The sequence below is a fragment of the Corvus hawaiiensis genome, chromosome 2 (genome assembly GCF_020740725.1).
Source record: "Corvus hawaiiensis isolate bCorHaw1 chromosome 2, bCorHaw1.pri.cur, whole genome shotgun sequence".
NCBI classification, from domain to species: Eukaryota; Metazoa; Chordata; class Aves; order Passeriformes; family Corvidae; genus Corvus; species Corvus hawaiiensis.
Genome location: NC_063214.1, coordinates 43,332,576 through 43,345,611, shown reverse-complemented (window position 1 = coordinate 43,345,611; position 13,036 = coordinate 43,332,576). Strand labels below are relative to the sequence as shown.

The 13,036-nt window shown below is 35.6% G+C and overlaps 1 protein-coding gene across 5 annotated transcripts in view; it reads right to left on the bottom strand.

Annotated features, from left to right (window-relative positions):
• CNTN5 (contactin 5) overlaps window positions 1-13,036 on the bottom strand; it is a 618,861-nt gene that overhangs the window by 427,402 nt on the left and 178,423 nt on the right. For all 5 annotated transcript variants that reach the window (XM_048294601.1, XM_048294603.1, XM_048294606.1 and 2 more), the window contains one exon: window positions 6,536-6,664. The gene's annotated coding sequence lies outside the window, so the exon portion shown is untranslated. The remainder of the gene's footprint in view (window positions 1-6,535; window positions 6,665-13,036) is intronic.

Sequence of the window (13,036 nt, the reverse complement as noted above, 5' to 3'; positions counted from 1 at the left end):
TTTTTAAAGGCATTGCAAAAGACAGAAATATATCTCATTTGCTAAGACCTCTTCTGTACAACATGTCTCTGCAACATTTGAGATATGAATGTGCATTCAGGTTTGAACACATGAAACAAGATCAAGATCTGTTGACAGCCTCCTTCTCTCTCCTAGTCATGTAAGGCAGCATGGTATAAGCATCTTTATGGTGTTTTACTAGGGGTTTTTGCAAGTCTAGGAAGATAAAACAAGATTTATAAACATATTCTTTGCAAATACTTCTGAAAACTTGAAATGTAAATGAATGTAATACAAAACCAGAAACATGCATGGTATATGAAGTTGTTCTGAAACGTAGTGCCTCTGTAAACTGTATGATGAAAATCTTACGCGACTTCAGCTCTCTCAATGGTTTTTTATTATCAATTTCAATTTGTCAGTTTTCTGAGCTTTCTGTACTGAAAAAATATCATGAAAAATATGTGTGTCTTCCAAAATTACCTCTAGCTCAGGGATTTCTACATCTGGCTATCGTCCAAATACATGAATTCCACATAAGATGGTGATATAGCATATCTGGAAAGGCATGGTCAATGAGCTGTCTTCAAGATTCAGTGCTTGTCACTTTGAACATTTGCATTCACTACTCACAAAGTACATCTGGCTAAAAATGTAAGACTTTTTCCTGCTCATTTCTTAGGAAAGGATGGGTGTCTGTGTGGTATCTTCCCCAAATTCCATCTGCCTGTATCCATTCCCAGTGTGAATGAATGGCTGCCTTGTAGCTAGTCTCAGCCTGGCTGGTAGGAGACAGCAGCACAGTGGGCACAGTCTCAAACAGCTAGGTTTGAGTCTGGACTTCCATATTCACTATGTGGAAAGTAAACATATTTTAGTCTTGATAGAAATTTTGGAGCTGTTTTTAACAAACAATGAAGTCTGCTTGGACCTTAATGGCTTGAAAGGCTTGACTCATTGCTGCCTTCATGAAAAACATGGTGCCTCCCCAGATGAGACCAGAAGTAGGGGTGAGGCCCTACCACACTTAAATTTGTATCAGTTAATCCTTCAGCAGTGGGAAGTGGCACTCTCAGTGGAGTGGCTCTGCATGCAGTTCACTCCTGATTTCACCGGGATTTCTGATGCTGTATCAGCACAGGAATTCACCTCCTTTGAAATTTAAGGCATGCTTTCTGATTTACTGTGATTGCAAACCAGTCTGATAGGAAGCTGCCTTGGAAAGCAGAAGCCTTACTGCCTTGAAATTTCCATCACATCTAGTATATTGGTTTAGGCACAAAACAAAATGGAATGAAACAAACCAAACCAGAATCTTTACCACTGGATCAACCAATTAATCATCGACCGTACAATCTGTAGATGTGCTGCAGGAAGGAGAGGGTCACAAGGAGAGAACTGAACCACATCTTTTGCAATGATTTGTCATTAGTTTGGGTTCACTGTAATGCCAGACTGAGCCCAAGTAACTATCTTAGGATAAAATTTTTTTCTTCTTTAGATAACATTGGGATGTTTTTTGTATGGAGACAGATTTAAAGGAGATCTGAAAGCTGCGTACATAGGAATTTTTAAAATAGTATTTCTATTTTCCCAATTGTGTGTCAACAGAAGGCAGTGAACCACTATTAATATGCTACCTTTTAGGTTCTCATTAGCCTGTAGTAAGCTGTAAACATATATATCACAATTTAATCCATCAAATTATGTACTCAATATTAATGAAAACTATACTAATATCTGAATAATTCAGAACTATAGTCTAGTAGGACTTCAGATATTACTCAGAAGACTTTTTAAAAAATTATATTAACATAAAGTCTTAATTCTGTAGTGCTTTAACCTTTGTAAACCTATGGAGCAGCAAAATACAAGATATCATTACAAAATTAAAATAAAGCAACCTGGAAGAACATAAAATAGAAGTCAAAGTAAAAGGGTTCAAGATTGAAAGCCTTGAATATTCTAGTTATTTCAATTGCAGACATGTAAGTAGGAAAGGGGAGAATCACTAGTAATTTCAGGCCGTGAAAACATGAATTTTCTCAGAATACAGGCATGCTTGTTGTCAACAAGATATCAGTCATATAAACCCCAAACCTCTTAAATCTTATTTTTAAAGCTAGTGTGATTCTATTAACACTACTACCTGTGATTTTCCAGCCTGTGCTGTTCTCCCCACCTCAAAAAGGAAGTTGTTACTCATGTGAGATGATTCAGCTGCTAGCAAAGCAGATGCTAAACTGCTATAGTTTGCATCCAGCAGGCAAAACTTTTTCTGTAAGATAGAAATTCGAGACCATCATATATGAAACAGACTCCAAAGGAAACATTTTCTGATGAGAACAATTACATCTGAAGTAGATTTGATGGCATTTTCTACCTCTAGTATTTTCAGGGGAAATTCAGGTGACTTACCTGCCCAATGCAGGCTTGAACGGCCCTAAGTTAGCAAATCAATAGTTATACATGGAATGCCCAACTGTCACTGGTGTATAGTAAGTAAAGTTTGGTATTACTCTTAACATGATCTTTACATTGATATGGAAAAAGTGTGATTTCTATGGGAACTTAAATGTAATTAAAAAACCTCAAACCAAAAATATTAGGTATAATCTCAATATAATCTCAAATCCTTTTTAAATACACTAGATTAAGAATCAGTTTGAATAAACAGTAAACTTTCAAATTTTAGATCCCTTTAACTCTTCAAAATTAAGTAGGTAACATGTGAGAGCAAGTTATCTCAAAAACACAACTCCCAGACAGAATCTCTTCTAGGAAAATACTTTTCTCTGATTGGATAGGACAAATAATGAATATTCAAGTAGTCAACATTTATTTAATTAATATTTAAATGCAGGGTCTTTTTTTTCCTGGTAAGAATCACATGGTGTATGTAATTTAAAGCATCTTGGTTCTCAGAAAATTATGTTAAAGATAGAAATTCAAGCAATAAGGGCAAAAGCTAAAATGATCACTTTTATGCTCAAAAAATCATACTGAAATTATGAAATAATCAAGACCCTGAACACCACGATGTTGGGGTCCCTCCCCCTGCCATGGAGCCCTGGGGGGGAGACACAGGGTCTCCGATAGTGAGACTTCCTCCTCAGCACTTTTTAAGCCCATGCAGCACAAAAAAAATAATAAGAAGAAAAAATCTGAGGAAAATGGTACATTTATCACCTTCAGAGCCATAATGTTTCTTTTTTAGCAAGGAGAGAGTTAGTGTGGGTAGCTTTAGCTGGCTGTATGTTGAAAAAACAGCCTCGCTTGATAGGGAGAACTGTCCTCATGGAACATGAATTGGCAAAAGGCCAGAGTCTGTAAGGAAAATTCAAAACCAGTTGCAGCAGAGCAGCAACCCAGAGCTAAAGTACAAATTTTCAAAATAATGGAGTCATTATTTAACACATGAAGTACTCAATAATACAAATTTTTTTTTTCCCTGAATAAATTATAATAATCATTAGAAGTGAATTCAGTAAACACTTTTTTCACCCATAGTTTTGAGTGAGTAGAATTTCTGGCAGGTACCCAAACAGGTCACCACGAGCAGGATAATGTAGCAATCTGTTATCATTAGCTCTGTTGGAAAGGTTCTGAACACAGTAGAGAGAATTAAATGACCTGGAAAACTCAGTCTATGGAAAAGTCTATTGTACTCATCTCTGTTATTTCCACCTCTATGCATCACTGGAATAGTGGAACAGCAAGATTTGCAGTGGTGACAAAGATAAAGGTCATTTTTCTGTTTTTCTTTCATCCAGCTTGAGCCGTTTAAGGACTGTTAAATTCTGCACATACAGAAAATGACTAATTTCTGCCAGGTCCTTCCACTCTCGTGGTGTGTTAGTCTATTGAAATCTTCACGTTTGAAAGACATTGCAGACTTGTCTTTTAAAAGTCACTGCTACTTTTCTTCCTGGCCATCATTTTTACAACTGTCAGAATTTCAGATCATCCAAAAAAACAATATACAAGCCCCCTATACAGCCTATTTGAGCAACTGTTTTTCCTAAACCGTGCAATTTTTTCCAGCAAAACTTGAAAGAAAGAGCTGTTCTTAACAAAGGTATTAAATCTAATCACTATGACAAGTTCCACATGGTGAAGGTAGATACTATAAAGAGAATGACATAGCCTATTCGAAAATATGCATCAGAAACATTTCCATTGTTTATATAAACTTTGTTGCTGTTGTTCTCCATTTATTTGAGTGGTTAACTTAAAACGAAGAATGTGACTTTGACGTGCACAAGCTATTCTGATTAAACAGTTTTGTATGTAAACCTTATTCCTGGGAAATCCAACTAAAGATAAATCCACAGCAATGAAAGAAAAGAAACAGGGGAATCAGCAGAATCTTAGGCAAAAAAAAAAAAAAAAAAAAAGAGCTCTTTTGCATTTTGGGAAAGGAGGGATGAAAGGATGCCTTGACCTCAAAGTTGAGAAAAAAGTTTAAGGGACTGTAGGCAGGGAAGCTCAGTGTTTTCCCTAAATCTGTTTTATTTCATGCTGTGTACTCACTGAGAGGCTAAGGGCATGGACTACCAAATATATGGTTTTGACAGCATATTCTTCACCAGTAAATAAGCAGCTCCTGCTTAGGCATAAAATTATGTCAAATCATCTTTCTTCTTTACAGAAGTGCAAAAAAATACAGCACAATTTGTGTTTCACTGGAAATTTATGTTATTTTTTACATAGGAATTTCTATATTTGAGCACTTTATCCTTTATGACAAATGAACCACATGGATTTAAGAAACAGGCGCAAGACTCAGTTTTGCTCTGTTGCAACAGAGGATGAATTTAACATCTCACACAAAGGATGGCAGGCCAGAAGTTGGTTCTGTCATTTGATATTATAGATTAATGTAGAAAGAATATCTTCATAAATGATCTTGAAATATTTGTCAAAATTTGACTACCATAAACCTCCAGCCTAAAGACTAACAGAATTCTGGAACAGCATACACAATTATTTAGCCTATAAGAAGTTATTATTTTGAGAAACAAAAATCTGTGGGAAATTAAGTTCTCAAACATTATGTCTTAACTTTTCTATTCTTTGGCAAGAAGGATAAAATAATGATTTTTCATTTATATCCTGGGAAAAAAAATCCTCTTCCCTCTTGTCTTCTCGTATCACTTCTTGCCCCTCAAAACCATTAAAGACACCTCTTAGATTCCAGAAGTCCTGCTTTGCATGCATTTAAAACCAAAATTTTTTTATATAACAAATATCCTTCAATAAATCCGCTGCTCTTACAGCACTTGTAGAGAAAAAAACACAACAAGTTAAAATTCACTTGCCAATCTTTCCTATGCTTTTAGTGCAATACATTTCCAAGAGCAGGAAAATGAGTTAAACTGTGTTATATTTAAAATGACACTGTGAATCTACTCATATCAAGTTCATCAGTTCTAATTCAGTTATGTCTTTTGGAGGTCACTGTCTGTCTCATTCATTACAATGGCTTTCTAGTTCTCTGGTATGATTCTCAATTAGTTGGGTAGGCAGGTAAAACATCTGACATCTAACAATGAACTATGTTCTTCCAAATATGTTTTCACAGCTACACATTACACTTTAGCAAACTCTTTACCTTAACCCATTAATAACCACAGTTTGAGGTTAAGAATAAAGACTTCACTCAAAAATTAATTAGAGGTGTTCTGAGCTACATGATCATAAGTCATTCAGTTGTGAAATGATAAAGCACACCAGCTAACAGATAACTGCAGAAGTTTACTCCATTTTATTTCAATCTGTGGCTGTACTCATGATAAATTCAAAGTGAGTAACCATCATTCATCTAGATAGTGAATGTCAGATTCAAATGACTCAAATATACAGCTACTGTTTTGCAATGGTTTGTATCACAACAGGCTGTTAACGAACAGAGCACTTTCCATATTCTCCTGCTTCGTTAATACAGATTTGTATTTATTCAATACTCTAGCAAAGTATGCTCTGAGTTACACTAACCACTTAATATAAGTTGGGAAAAAACTTTACCTTGTAACAGGGGGCATTATCCTTGACCTTTGTGGAACTTGCTTGTGATTTCAGAGTCATGCAACAAACCCACCATATTCTAGACCTAGACCAGGCCACACTGAAATACCTGAGAGGTTAGACGTGCAGGATAGACTTTGTGACTTGTCCACAGAGATTCCCAGAACTAATGATATGCTACTAAACATGGCACAAAAATTAGATTTAAAAACGTATTCAGTGCATTCAGGCTAGGAGTATACTGCAGTGACTATTTTAAAACACTTACAAGGAGTGGTAAACACTTTCAAAACAGAACCTCCTACAAACCCATGGTGAGAAACATAACAATATCATCCATAAAACTAGATTTTTTTTTTTTTAATCTCTGTTCCATTTGTAACCTTATTCAGTTTAAATTGCTCATGAGACCATCTGTGTTTGATTTGAACTTTATAAACTAATAAAGGCAAAAAAATAAAGACAACAAAACATATCCCAAAAGCAGTTTTGTCTAAATATCCAGTACCTCAACTTTCCTATTGGCTGTTCTTCAAAACAGAGATGATCTCCACAGATTAGGTCCTGTATGAGTGAAAGCCGATGATGCTCAGGAGCTGTACTGGATCGAAATGTATTAGGACTCCTTTTCCGTAATCTGTGGGGGGAAAAAAGTTACATGTGTATGTAGAGCTGTATTTGAAGTGCTAGGTGTCTCAAACCTTCTTCTCTGTGGACATATGTTCATTTGGCTCTTTATGTTTCATTCCTTGCATGTTGCATGACACCGCAGTGTTGGTTGACTGTATGAATTTATTCTGAGATACCTGTCTTGCTTCAGAGTGGATACAGCATTCAAAAGTGTTTGTTTTATGCTGTTTGTTGGAAAAAATTACAACAAGAGCAAGAAATTATGAGAAGTAAGAGAAATTAAGGTTTCTTTTTTATCTGCTACCCTTTAAAGAAAGGATAGTGTTGGGAAGAATGGAAAAGGTATAGGTTTACATTATTAACCTCTTATGTTTTTGTATACTCATCTATAATGGCAGGAATATAAAATAATTTCTGTTGTTTGAATTTAAACCAGCTCATGAGAATTTTCTATAGATGCTTTCTCACAGGAATTTTTTAGTGACCTTTTCCAGATAACATGCAATTACAACTTTGTTGATTATTTCATTTTCAAAATACTCATTTGAAATTACGCTAGAGGCATGTGTCTCCATTTAGCTTGTTATCCTAAAAAAAATAGAGCATGACTTCCTTAAAATAATTATTGCTTGAACTCTTCAATCATTAAATTAAACTGACATCAGAGAAATCACAACACTTCTAATAAATTTGAACAATTGCTAGCAACCTCAATTAGGAAAGCAAAAACACCCCTAACCACTCCCCCTGAAAAAAAAAACAATCAAAAAAACCCCAAAAAACAAACAAAAATCCCCCCAAAACCTAAACCAAAAAAGACTGTTGTGATGTTACATGAGCATTTGGATTAATTTTCACATGCAGGCTAAAAAACAGTCTTTTTCCTGAAAAAGTGTTCATTAACTAAACAACACAGTTGTATCATCTTAAAGCTTTTCCTTTTTTCATTTTCTTGTATTCAACCTGAGTTAAGTTTTCAAATGCTTCTTCCCTTGACTTTCTCAATCTTTCATCCTGACTAAATCAGGAGAATGTGTTCATGTTCCAGTTTACTGTCTACTTCAACTGCTTTTCTGGGAAACAAGCAGCAGCTGGAAGTAAATATATTAAATAGTTCTGAGCCTAGTCAAACCAAACCAAACAAATAAATAAAAGGCAACTAACTGTCCTAATCATACCTGTTTATGTGATTGGCAGGAAATGTATTAGATGTCTGTTGTGGTTTGAAGCTGGCTAGGTGTCAAGCTACACGAAATTTATTACTTTTTATAAGGGGAAATAAAAATTATTGAGGAAAATAACTACAATGTCCAAATTTCTTCTACCAAAGCACTGTGGTAGAACTGACTCCCAGTTTCATAGCTAATTCACTTGAGAATTATGAACGATCTTCCCTCACTCAATTAACCTTGGAGTTCAAATTAAAAATTTTGCCTAGACCTTGCCTTTGAAAGGCACTGATTCAGGGACTAGAGAGCAGCTTTGACTTATACTGCATATTTTGAAACAAACAAACCAACTAACAAACAAACAGTACAAGGGAGAAAATCTGCTGCTGTTCTTACTAATTTTTTTGTAGCCCAGACTAGAGGATAAGGATTTACCTAAGTGATATCAAAGCTCTTCCCTGTACTGCTTGAATGATTCGAAGCTGCATCTGCAGTCCAGCACCCACTTAGATCTGTGAAGCAAAGGAAGGCAATCTGCTCATCCTTCTTTTAGAGTTGGCTCACCTCACAGAAAACAGCAAAATTTTATAAAGACTATGAAGACAAAGATCAAAGAAATATATTCATGAAACCACCATATGGGAAGAGAGAGAATTAGATCTTTCCTTTCCCTTACAGTATTTATATGTTTTTCATTTGCTAATGAAAATGCCCAGTGTAATCGAATACCCATATGAATACCAAATACCGTACTAATACACTCTTCTCTGGTCTATTTGTTATCCAAATCACCAAGTATTAAAAGCTCATGGTCTAATAAACCTTCAAAGCTGCATTTCATAGTGCAGCTGTGACACTTTAATAAGGAATGTCATCCCTCCCTCCTGTCTTTTAAGCACCTGTTTGTTAGCAACTGTTTAGAGACACATCCTAAAATAGGTGAAACTTTACTCGTCCTTGGAAGACAGGTTCAATTCCTGTCTCTGACAGAAGCACTTCCACATAACCACTCTTTATTTCATTTGACTACACCATGAGCTTCTCCAGTCAGCACCCAGATATTGCAGATCTCAGCCCTGAAGCATTTATGTAAAAGTTAGAAGAAGCCCTAGATACGTCTCTGAGTGGAATGGATTCTGTAGCCCAGCGAATAAGATATTACCACTGCTATCAACATGCCATGATCTTTGTACAAACTTTTCAAGGCCATAAGGCAGCCAGGTTTACTTTGCCTGCACTTGTCTTACCTAGGTAAACTCAGTTATAGTTGCTAGAGCTTAGCAGCAATTTTTGAAATGGCCAAGAAACTAGGTCTGTTTCATTTTACTTTTGCTTATCCTTCCATGGTAAAATTTTCATACATGTGGTAGTAACAAGTAGTTTTTCTGTATAGAATCTGATATTTATGAATCTAACATAGCAACATAGCATAGAGGAATATATTTGTGGTATGACAAAACAGACCTTGAACCGTGGGACACAGGATGCAGCGCAGAGAGGGGAAGACATAATGATAAGAAATAGGATACAACCTGATGTTCATGACCCAATAACTATAAACACCCTACTAGTGACTAGCTAAGGCAGTACAGACCTGGCAAAACCACTTTTAAAGGCAGCAAAGAGAACAAAGAACAGGTATCTAACGCATGTAAAATATGCCATAATTAGTAATTCCAGAAGAAGCAGCACTTGAAAAATAGTGACAAATAGCAAGTTGTGAGAAAGTTGGCAAACATAGAAAAAGTCCCTATGTGAGTCTAAGGTGAAGAAGAAGAAAACATCTACATGAGTACTTGTGAAGCACTAAGGATACATTAATTAGCTGCACCCTCTCCCCATGCTGAAGCCAACATTTAGATCCACATGTTGGGAAATCAAACTTAATAGGATAAAAGTGCTAAATATCAGGAGTGTGTGTATGGAAATTTCAACTTCTTCTATGATAGTATCATTTCTGTTACTTTCAATTTATTTCTTCTTTTCTTTATTTTCCTGTAATAATAGGTACTGAACTAAAAAGAAATCTCAAAGAGATAGTTAGGATTTAAATTATACTAACAATAAACTATTGAATCTATATACAAGATGTGTTTCTCTTTTGGCCATAAAAATACCTTGAGCATAATAATTCTGCTTTTTCACAGCACCTTTTGAAACGAATTCCTAGATATTATTAAGCTGATCAATCATTTGCTTGCAAAGCTTACAGCTACACCTGGGAAAGAAAGGCATTGCCCATAAGAATCATGTCATTTTGTGGTGTTTCATATTTATATGTTTTTTATTTTGTAATGGAAATTAAAACCATACAAATTGCCTTTTGACAATAACAATGCCAAATCACTCCTCTTAGTATAGTTCAAAATTAACTTTTCTGTTTCCTTGAGTTTCTTTCTCTTGTATAAGTTACAGAGGTATATATCCATGACCTGTTTGAGTGTGTGTGTATAATATAAGCTATCATTCTGTGTTCATCCGTATCTATATGCCAATACATTATATTTTATTTTATTTTTAGGCTGATTTAACATGAATTAACAGAAATAATTCATCTGAATTTTTTACTGCTAATGGTCACAGATTTCATTTTTAAAAACTTGGGTGTTTGTGAAAATAAATATAAATCCGTATTATTTTCAGCTTTGTACTGAAAGTCAAAAATATAGTTGCAAAAGAAATGTTGTGCAGTAACATGGAAGCATGATGCATTAAAAGGAAAAGAATCACAATTTATTCAAACATTTTATTAGATATAAACATCTGCAGATCACTGAATTCCACAGAAGGTGGGCTAGCCATTAGGTTTCAGTAACTGAAAGAAACAATAAATCACAGCTTTTACTTTTACAGCCCATTACACACAAAGGTCTAAAACCTTTCTATTTGCAAGCATCAGAGTACTCTAGCTGCAGAGTCTTTAACTTTCCAACTTTCTGTGACTAATGGATGCTATACTGCAGAATGAACAGGAAATTAGAGTGGTGAGAGGTGTAAAATCAGTATCCTCAGAAAGGCTGTGCAGGAGGGATGTGAAGAATAGCTCACTGTAGGGCTATGCTGTCTCCCAGTGATCCTCAGACAAGACAGATTACATTCTCATTGATGACCATTTAAGAATCAGTGCATTTTTATATGTTAGAAAGGAGAAGCAATTATAAAACTATTAAATATAGCTTTACATATCAGGAAGGGCAAGGTAGGAGAGGCAAATAGAAAGGTAATAGATTTGGGGAGATATTTGTTTGAGACCTGCTGTAGTTGGCAAAATAAACCAGCTTGATAGTTGTATAGATCTTTCTCGTGCTTTTGACCTCACACAGGAAAGTCATGCCCTTCTAAAAATTCATTCTGTGTAGAAGGGTAAGTCCTTTATTTTTCATTAAAATATCCTGTCAGTTGACTTGCCCTTTAGCATTTATTAAACAAGTCTACTATTTCTGATATAACGTGATTCAGAAAAAATAGTTACCTTCTTCTCCCTTGTCTATTCAGTAATTCCACCTTTTTTCTTGAAGTGGCCAAATCAGATCTTTATCCCCCTTAGTTTAGCCTCTTTCCTACGGTGTCAAATGGGCTCACAGTCCCCAGCTACTTTGAAAACATGTCACAGCATCATCAGCTGCGTGGAAAAGAGAAGCTTCTCTAAGAATGCAATACCTCCCACATCGAACTGGAGGAAACTCCAGGCACCCTCAGACAGATGAAGCAGGTTTCACTATCTGTGTCTGTATTACAGGGAAGAGGTTCCTGCTGTGCAACCAGACTACCTGGTGACTGCAAGGCAGACAGCACCATCCCCAGCAAGCACAGTTTCCATTAAGATCAAAGACTACTGTGTTCCTAAATGTCCTCTGGGAGGCCTTGTACTGTAGGCTACACTGAAGAATAAGCTTGCAATAAAAAACCCCAAGTATTTCTACTATGTATGTGTGTTTCAAGCCTGCTTTTGAATTCTTAGTGCAATGTTTTCCATTTAGAGTCTTTTTCTTCTACTTTTTTCTTCATTCTATTTCTGGTACTGTGCAGTCTTCACAGGGGAAGATTACAAGGAGTGTAGGTATATTGGGACATCTTAATGGCAAGAAATTCCTCCTTAGACTGGGCCATATTTCAGCCCAAGCCTTTTTAAAATACAATTTAAAATAGAGCTTAAGCGCATAAAACTACTCCATGAGTTAGCTATTTCTCCCATCTCACATTAACCTTTAATGTTTGAATTTACCCACATAGAAATCAAACATATAATGCAGGAAAGGGTTTCTACTGGTTTATTTGGAACTGTGAAAGCATTTCTGTCCTTATGTGATGGGCAACTGTCTGGTCAGTCTAAGAGAAGCTCTGTCTAATTCTGAACTTAAATTGAGAAGAAAAATATTCCATTTAGAAAGCAAAAGTCAAATCCTGAAGTGATGAGGAATTATTTACTCGCACAAGGGAATGGTAGATACCACACAGTGAGTGGCAGGTGATGACCCTCTTCCATGTCTTTCATAGACTTAACCAGTAGGAAAGTTTTTAGGAAGCCTGTGAGTCTAGGAATTTCTTTCAGATATATGCACATAATCTGAAACTCAGTAATTTCAAAACAATAATTTCATAATACACTTTTAATCTGGTAGACATAAGTGGAGACTGTTATTCAAGTCCTTAAATATGTAGCAACACATCCATCTTTAAATTTAAAGGATATATTGATATTCACAAATAATTTTGTACTGCCTACTGACATATGCCTTCCACCTACAAACTTATATTGATTGTTGCCATATGATTGTTTGTTGATGATATTGACTGTTGCCATACTATTGCTTGATAAGATATCATTGATTGCTGATAGTAATTTTTAATTGCTATATATATATATTCACTTTGTTAATCCTTTTTATATTTGCTAGTGATGATTTCTGTGGTAGGATTCTTGTTAGTGCTGATTTTGGTAGTATTTTTGATACTCTGTAATAATGTAGATAAATTTGGAGGAATAAAAGCCTCCATTTCCGTGTGTATTACAGAATCCTACAAACCCACTGCAGCAATTTCTGTACATGCAAAAGCTGTGTAAACCTGGGTTACACGGGTCATGACATGCTATTGAGTTTAATCTCACCTTTTTTCATGCATATTGTCATCTCATAGTGCAATCTTCTCCAGGGGCTGTGTCACGCAACTAAGCTTGTTCCGACACAGTAAAACATACCGATATTGAT